Source organism: Drosophila nasuta, unplaced genomic scaffold (assembly GCF_023558535.2).
Source record: "Drosophila nasuta strain 15112-1781.00 unplaced genomic scaffold, ASM2355853v1 ctg22_pilon, whole genome shotgun sequence".
Taxonomy (NCBI): Eukaryota; Metazoa; Arthropoda; class Insecta; order Diptera; family Drosophilidae; genus Drosophila; species Drosophila nasuta.
In genome coordinates this window covers 89,562-98,796 of record NW_026869442.1, presented here as the reverse complement: position 1 = coordinate 98,796, position 9,235 = coordinate 89,562, and the positions used below count along the sequence as shown (strand labels likewise).

General features: G+C 42.6%; 1 pseudogene; it reads right to left on the bottom strand.

Annotated features, from left to right (window-relative positions):
• Window positions 1-220: 220 nt before the first annotated feature.
• Window positions 221-7,474, bottom strand: LOC132797803 (villin-like protein quail; annotated as a pseudogene).
• Window positions 7,475-9,235: the final 1,761 nt, after the last annotated feature.

Here is a 9,235-nt window from a genome sequence, read left to right as displayed (position 1 = left end):
TTGTTTATAAATAAAACACGCGAATTCAAATTAAATGTTTATTGCTGTGGTACATATGTACATATATGTAACCACTTATGTATGTTTTGGCTGTGACTTGAACATTTTCAAGCTTCGCCACCGACACGATATACAACAGAGTAACAATTGAATTGTTTATTGAGATGGTACATAGGTACCTATATGTAACCACCTTAGAATGTTTGGCTGTGACTTGCGTAGTACCAAGCTTCGCCACCGACACGATAACAACGAATTACAATTCAAGAGTCTAACAAGAGTAAAGCAATTAGCCGATCGAACAGCAAGCGATCGCTAACAGAGAGCATACGGTGCTGCCAGCAGATGCAGCGCTGCTGGCAGACGCTGTCACAGCATTGCATTAACATGCGCTGTCTGCTGCTCCCGACATACTCCCGCCGTTGAAAACCTATCTTTCAACATCATCCTTCAGGGGCAGTAGACAGAGTTTGTTTATGGCTCTCCGGGTGCTGCCACACGATTGCCCATTGATGACGAAAGTCTGAATGAAGTACATTGACACCGATTGCCAGAATTCTTTGCTCTCCTTGCCCTCCAGCATCAGCGAACTTTCGCCCAGTAGTGCGCCCACCGATTTGGCCATCTCCCGAGCATCGCCAGTGCTGCTCTGTCCACACCAGACCCACACATGATTCGTCTTGATGGCATAGCAATCCTTGGAGCTGATCGCTGACAATGGATGCTCTTCGACAGCCTTGGGTTGTAGCTGGCATCGCCATAGATCTTCAGCAAAAAGGTCTCCAGCATAATATTGGTCTTGAAGTCCCAATTGTGATTGTTATTGGAGTGCAGCAGCTCGCTGCGTTGACCTCGCATTATGATCAGTTTGCCCTCGAAGAGCTGCAAGAAATGTGGCGTCTCATCGAACTCGTAGAGCTGCACAAACATCGCCTCCGCACCTTGCATCGACTCGAAACTAGTCATGGCAAAGCTATCTGCCTTGGCAATTGTCTCCGCAGATGCCTCCGAACCGTTCCACTGGTAGATGATGCTCTTGACGCCCACACTGGCCAGATCAGCGGCCACAACGACGGTGTACTTGAGCACATAGGAGGCGTTGGTGGTGAAGAACGTCACTTTGGTGGCCGGCAGCTCGACCAGTTGATCGCCAAAGATGCGATACAAAACACGCTCGCCACGTCCATCGTCCACCAACTGTGTGTCCGCTGCCAATTTGCCAAACTTGGTGGAAACAGGCTTGTGGCCTCGTGTACTATCCTGCCACACCGTCAGCCAGTTGCCAAACAAACGCTTAAACTCCACGGGTTTCTGTCCCTCGAGCACACGCACCACGAGCGTGCTGTTTGCATACTTCTTTCTTCACAAATGCACGCCCATGAGAGCATCCGCTTGAGTGGCAGGGCGCCAACCCACAGCCAAATGCTTTGACCATAGTTGTCGAGCAGATAGACGCCATGCGCATCGCTTAGATCATCCTTGCTGGGCATGCCCATGTGCAGTTGATCGAGATGCAATCGCCCACGTTGATTGCACTTGTAAATGCGAAACTTGTTGCTGCTGCCATTGATATCGTCATTCGTCTTGGAGTCATAGCTGTTGCTGTCCAGCTGCTGATTGGATTGAAAGACACGACGTTGCTGGAGTGGCAACACCATATTCCATGCCTGCTTGTGCTCCGCACTCATCGACTGCTCGTAGCCATCGCCAACGATGCAAATAGTGCGAGAATCCTTGCCACGTTGTCGCTGCACCCAAGCGAGCGCACTTCGACGCTCAATCGAGGCACTCGAGCGTCCAATCCACACAAAGGTGATGGCCTCCATCTGCAGCACCATGATGTAATCCGAATTGTAGTGTGACCACTTAATCTCAGCCAGCTCAATAGCACGCAGCCACTTGCGACCGTACATCTGAAAGAGGCGCACCTTTTGAACCGAGTTGTTCAAGGCGCCAGAGAGAACATCGTAGCCCTTCTTGAAGTAGTAGAAAGCGTGCGCTTTCGTGATTCTGCGTCTCGCGATAAATGGACGCCACATTGCCTAGATACGAGTTTAGCTGCTGAATATTGTGCACAACATTCGAGCGATTCTGTTCGCTGACATTGCTGCCCAGCCAATAATGTATGTAACGCTCCAACGGCACATTCGGCTTTTGCTCGCGTGTGATGGTCTCGTGATTCGCACAGTGTCCCACTAAACTCGATGCATAAATGATGTACGCACAGTTGTCGTAGAATGTTCCATATTGTGCTCGAGCAACGGCTTCTAGGCGATCCTCGTCGATCTTCCACAGCTCAAAGGTTAACGCATGCCTCGGCACCTTGCGGAATGTGGCATCCACCTTCAAGTCGGGTATTGTGTTTGGACGCACCTCCTTATAATCTCAACCGAACGTGGGAAGTTTGAGCTCGGGTAGACGACGTCTATTAGCGCGGGCACCGGGCCATTAGCCGAAGGTTCGATAGTCTCATCACGCCGCAATGTGGGCGACCGAATCAATTGACGCTCACGACTGTCAAAATGCGTCCGAACACGCGATTTCACTTCAAGAAAACGCTCATCGAAATTGTCCCACGTTTCACTACCGATCTCATTATAGTCGATCTCCTCTAGCGCATTCTGAGCTAAGTCAAATGAAGCTTGAGCACGTTCTAATAGCTCCAACCGTACTGCTAATTCAGATGAATTAAATGTAGCTAGCTTAACTTCAGAAAGCGACGCATCGAGTCTCACAAGGCTATCATAGAGCGATAGAACCTTCCGCTTGAAAAACCGCGCGCGATTTTCGACAGTAGTCGCTTGCTCGTTTATCGAGTTTTCCATTGTTAGCAGTTAACCGCACTTTGGCTAACTGGCAATTGCTCACTTTGTATGGCAAACTTACTGTGCAGCGCAGCAGAAAAACGCGTCAAACCGCGATTACAAATGCGCGCGGTTTGCTTAAGCACAGCAGCAGTTCAAAGCAAGACAAAACGCGTCAAACTCGCGATCACAGCCGCGCGCTAGTTGGTTAAGCACAGCAGCAGCTTAAAGTGAAGCGCACCACGGAAAACGCGTCAAAGCCGCGATCACAAACGCGCGCGAGTTGCTTACGCACAGCAGCTGTTCAAAGTTAATCAGTTGATTAGCTGATTTAGATCACACAAACCGAGAGCATAAGAGAGCAGCAAGACTGAAGGTCAATGCACGCAGCTGCGACAGCGGAGTAGCGGAGAGCATAGACAAGCGACGGAGTGCGGAGAGGGTGCGCAAGACGCAGAGCAACGGCGAACATGCGCAAACAACGGAGAATGCAAGAATAGAAATGCACCGCTTGTTAAATATATATGCATATGTACATATTTAAATCAATTCCAACTCTAGCACTTTGCACTCTCCAGCACTTGCACTTTCAATGTTTCAACAATTGTTATTGTTTACTTTTATTTATGTTTAGTTATTTTCAACAATTATTTATGCAAAATCAATTGCATTCACAACACTAAGCGAGAATATGTATCTCGCCGGGGCCTCAAATGTTGAGCTACTAAGCTTTTTAGTAACTTTTATTCGCAAGAATATTGTTTATAAATAAAACACGCGAATTCAAATTAAATGTTTATTGCTGTGGTACATATGTACATATATGTAACCACTTATGTATGTTTTGGCTGTGACTTGAACACTTTCAAGCTTCGCCACCGACACGATATACAACAGAGTTACAATTGAATTGTTTATTGAGATGGTACATATGTACGTATATGTAACCACCTTAGAATGTTTGGCTGTGACTTGCGTAGTACCAAGCTTCGCCACCGACACGATAACAACGAATTACAATTCAAGAGTCTAACAAGAGTAAAGCAATTAGCCGATCGAACAGCAAGCGATCGCTAACAGAAGCATACGGCGCTGCCAGCAGATGCAGCACTGCTGGCAGACGCTGTCACAGCATTGCATTAACATGCGCTGTCTGCTGCTCCCGACAAAACACTGCATACTCGAATACTGCGGAAGCTAAATTTTTGGGGTCAGAATAATATCGTTCGCTTGAGCAGAGACTAACATTCTCAAAAACTTCGTTTTTGACGAATATAAGAATGCCTTTCCTTAGACTAGATCCACTAGAAGTCGAATGGCAATCAAGACTAATACCACAACGGTTTCCATAAATTTTCCCTTTGCATACCAGGATTTGTGTGGATCACCACGTTGGTATGACTTTTATAGTTAGTGGAAATGAACTGCTCCGAAGGTATCGTTATTAACTTAGCAGTGTTAAAAATATTTGAATCCTCATTACGCAAAACAAATAAATGGCATCATTAGGAAATTGGTCTAAGACCGAAACTATAGCTCTAAGTAAATTTATATCATTTATTGTCATTTTTCATGCCATGTTATTAAGCGCTAGCACAAATTCTTGATCGTCTCGTTGTCGCATAATCTCTGCGAGCTCAAAAACTTAAACATATCCCACAAAGTACACCCAAATATTGCACTCCAAATCCATCGATCTCCTACGGGACGTAGGACAAACAATTATTGAAATTCTTCCAAATGAGGTTTCCCTGTTAGCAAAATTTGCTTAAGAATATCATCTAAGGAGATAACATTTTGGCACCGATTATTTTCATTTCTTTAGCATTATGCAGTACATGCGTGAAATAAGTTTTGCTTAAGATTCAAAGACTTAACTATGCTTGCTAAGTATATATATATAATTTGAGGGAGCTTAAAGAGTCGGATGAGATTGACCGAATCTTCTGGAACAATAACGGCATTTAAGTTCAAGACATTTACTTGAGAATTTATTTCAGGGATCGCGAAAGCCCTAAACTGATTAACTAAACTATCTGCCTGATCCGTTCTTCAAAATTTCCCTCAGCTTCTATGGCCCTTTTAAGCACGTCTTCTAAATCCTCTAAAATACACGCTTTCACAATTAACCCTAAGCAAATCTACCTGTTCATCCCTCCGCGGAAAATATAACATTAAAAGTTCCATAAAATAGTTCTCTCTGTCTGCATTTAGATTGAACTTCCTAAACCTAATAATTGCTGGTTTGGTCCGTTCCCTAATGAAGCCACTACCATCACGAAGAGCGTGAATGGAATTTGATAGGACCTTGTTTTCTCCATCACCACCGTCATCTGCATCTTGACGTGCTGACCGACAGGATTTCGGAAAATTATAATTTGCAGCAAAATCGGCTAAACTTAGGCCTTCGAGAATATCTATAAACTTGTGGGCAATATCTTGCAGCTTTTGTCTAATGCTGAAGATGCCTCTGTGAATCTCGTTCACTGCTTCACGCATTATTTTGGAGATTCCTCTTTGGGATTTGTTTATATAATTAATTATATAACGGCAACAGGCATAGGGATCCAATATGAACTAAATATCCATATTGGCCCTTTGTATTGAGAGAGAATATGTTTATTGAATCGTTAACTTTAATGGCTACTAATGATATCTTCAGAAATATTTGTGGCTTTTTCAAGACAGATCTCAATGCATACTTAGAGTCCTCGTAGCTGAGGTTCAATTGTTGGTGAGATAAGAAATTCTCGAATATGATTAATTGACTTAAAGTGTCAGAATCAAAGGGAAATTTAGGAGAGATTGAACTTTATCTGTTTGTGGCATGGGAAATTATGGAATACCGAAGCGACAAATAGAGTTACCCTCACTTCACGCATACAAGAATGTCAATATACTGAGCTAACTCAGTATCAGTTACATCTGTGGTAATGAATTGGTCAATAAATGAAATGACTGACGCTATAGACAATTCATTTTCAAAGTCCAAAGAAGGGGCATCCTTCAGCCAAAACATGCCATGATTATGAGGCGAACCTCGCCGTTGGAATTCAACACGCCAATAATACTTGAGGACTGGATGGTTTGCGAAAACGCCACCTCCCTCTTCATAATTGTTAAAACCTGACGACACCGATAATCAAAATACCTAGCACAAGTTACAGGATCTGAACTAATCAAACGACCAAAGACCGAATTATCGAATCATCGCCATTACTTTTTTCTGCTTCCCAGTGAGCAGGAGACGTACGAACACCCTTCAGGAATAATACTATCTATTGTAGTATGTGCATATATTGAGAGAACACTGTACCAAACATAAACAGTAAAGCGGCAACACTTCTTTGCTGAAATGCAAAACAGCTAAACAGCATTACTTTGTTGCTTTACATAGTATACCTATATCTCAAGGGAACACTGTACCAAATGTGAAAGTTAAGCAGCGACACTTCGTTACAGTAAAATAGCAATACTTTGTCCCTTTACATTCCGACTCGAGTGCATGCATATGTGCACATTAGACTCTCTCTCTCTCTCTCTCTAATATGCTTTGTCGCATATTCTTAGAATACATAATATAAAATGTAATACATAGCAATGCAGCCGCTTCGCTGCCGGTATCGACAGCTTCGCCGTGTGCTTTCTTATTATGTACTTAGACTAAGATCATGCTTAGATTTTTTAATAAAGCATTATCAGAGAAAACCAAAAGGCACAGACGTGCCAGTGCACACTGGCAGTGTTATAATTATTAAATTTTCTCGACACGGGCCAATAAGATAATTGTGGTACAGTTTCTCACCACATGACGACCGTGACAGGACCCCACACTATATGCTCTTCGTTGAGAGCGTTAGAGCCTGTAATGGCGCGTGAGCCGTTTTGTTTCCTTAAGCAAATAGCAATATTACTAAAAGTTTGGATCAGCTCTAACTTTTTATAATTCAATAATAATTTGTTAATTCGACAACCTATCCTAAGCTCAGATTTTACAATTGCGGAAAAGCTAAGTGGACAAGGTTTTTATCCCAGCATAAATTGGAGGGAATGCTAACTCTTCCGAGTAAGCATCGAGAATCATGTGTAAAGGTCGTTGGCCTTCGCCTGGAGCCAGGGTTATTCTCTGCATGGCAGAGGTGTCTATCTCAGCATCATCCTGATGTGGTGGATTATCAATTCTTCGCTTAAGTCCCTCCACAAATTCTGGGTCTGTTTGAGATGCTATGAACGGCACAGTTTCAGTTGTATAAGTAGACAACCACTGTTCATTTTTTACATCCGCTACCCATAAGGTAGAAGGGTATTATAACTTTGTGCCTGCAGGAAATGTATGTAACAAGTAGAACGAGACATCTCTGACCCTGTTGATGCGAGAGTTCAAACCAACGATTCTAGTTATACGGTCTAATTACCCCCCAATTGTGCGTGTACAACAACCCGCTAAGTTTCAGAATAAATCTATATATATTATAAGAAAGGCCGCGAGTGTTTTTATTTCGAAAAGGAAAAACTCTTGGAACTTTTCAGCGCCCCTACGCAAACATTTGGTCCTTCGAGCCGGATAATCATTTCATCGGTACTCCAGCATACATCCGCAGATAAGTACCACAATTTTTGCTTCTTTCGTATTCCTTCTTCCACGGTCGTCCGCCCTCCAGTTCCGCCATATTGCGCAAAAGTTTTCCAATAGCTTTTGCCAAATTGCCTTCTTTTTTCTTCGGACGACCTTTTCCATGGTTTTTTGCCTATATACATACATATATAATAAATAATTATATCTGTTTTTCGCCAATCGCGTACGTATGTATGCATGTGTGTTTTATACCCGCTACCCATAGGGTAGAAGGGTATTATAACTTTGTGCCGGCAGGAAATGTATGTAACAGGTAGAAGGAGGCATCTCCGACCCTATAAAGTATATATATTCTTGATCAGCGTTAACAGCCGAGACGATCTAGCCATGTCCGTCTGTCCGTCTGTCCGTCTGTCCATCTATGTGTCTGTGTGTCTGTCCGTCCGTCCGTATGAACACCTAGATCTCAGAGACTATAAGAGATAGAGCTATAATTTTTTCGACAGCATTTGTTATGTTTGCACGCAGATCAAGTTTGTTTCAAATTTTTGCCACGCCCACTTCCGCCCCCGAAAATCAAAAATCGAATAACAAGCGTAATTTTAAAGTTAGAGTTGCGAATTTTGGTATATATAATAATAACTATAGTAGTTATGATTCCTGAAAATTTGGTTGCGATCAGATGAAAATTGTCGAAGTTATTAAAGAAATACTTTTGTATGGGCAAAACACGTCTACTTACTAGGGTTGTTGCTTTAGATGACAATCTGGTATATTGTGCCGTCTATGGTATATTTTGAATGCGGTACTATATCAATATACCAAATATACTATTTGGTATATTTTTAGTATTTTGCAGTATATTCGGTATATTTTGAGAAAATTATCGCAAAATATATTTCTTTTATTCAAAATGGGTAGCGGGTATCTCACAGTCGAGTGCACTCGACTGTAGCTTTCTTTACTTGTTTCCTTTTTTTTGCAAGTGCAAGTGCAGTGACAAGTGTAAATTATCCAGAGAAACATTTCTTAAAGTGCGAATATTATATATTGTATACTCCATACATATATAAGCATACGAATTAATTAATTTAAATCAAGCTGTGTACCAGCATTTCGTTTTGCTTAATTCTTGTCCGTTATTTCTTGTACGTTTGTATGTCGCGGTAATTGCCGACATACATACATACACATATTTCGGTGCACTCTCTTTTGTCCGCAAGCGCACCAGCTTGCAGCCGCGCTTGCTCTCGCGCTCTCTCAACACACACACACGTACTCTTGTGCATTCGCTGTTGTCCGCACTTGCTCTCGCTCTCTTTTCTGTTACATACAAACATACGTGCACTTCGCTTGCTTAGACGTTGGCAGCGCAGTGCAAGCATACATACATACATACGTACATACTGATGTGCATGCTTAACCGCGTGTATAAGTACTTCTGCGAGTGAAGTAACAGATTGGCAGGGCAGCGGTAGTCGCACTCGACATACCCTACCCTTTTTGAATTTTTTGCCAAGTGATATATTTAATGTGTGTATTTTGAGAGCAACTCCCAGCTCAAGTGTCGGTGTATAGGCGTACTCCAGCCAGTGTCCCACACACATAGACATACACACACATATACACACATACATATAAACACACCTTTACTTCCACCACATATCCATTAAAGACATATAAATAATTTTTTGTTTTTTTTGTGACAATTTATTTATTGTTTTTCCATCCAGCGCATTTTTAACCACTTTTGTGTTTTTCCAGCATATTGTGTTTTGTGGTAGTTTTCCGTGCTTTTTGTTCTTGTTTTCGACAATCATTTTCTTGATTGTCGCGGGAAATTCCCCGCCCCTTT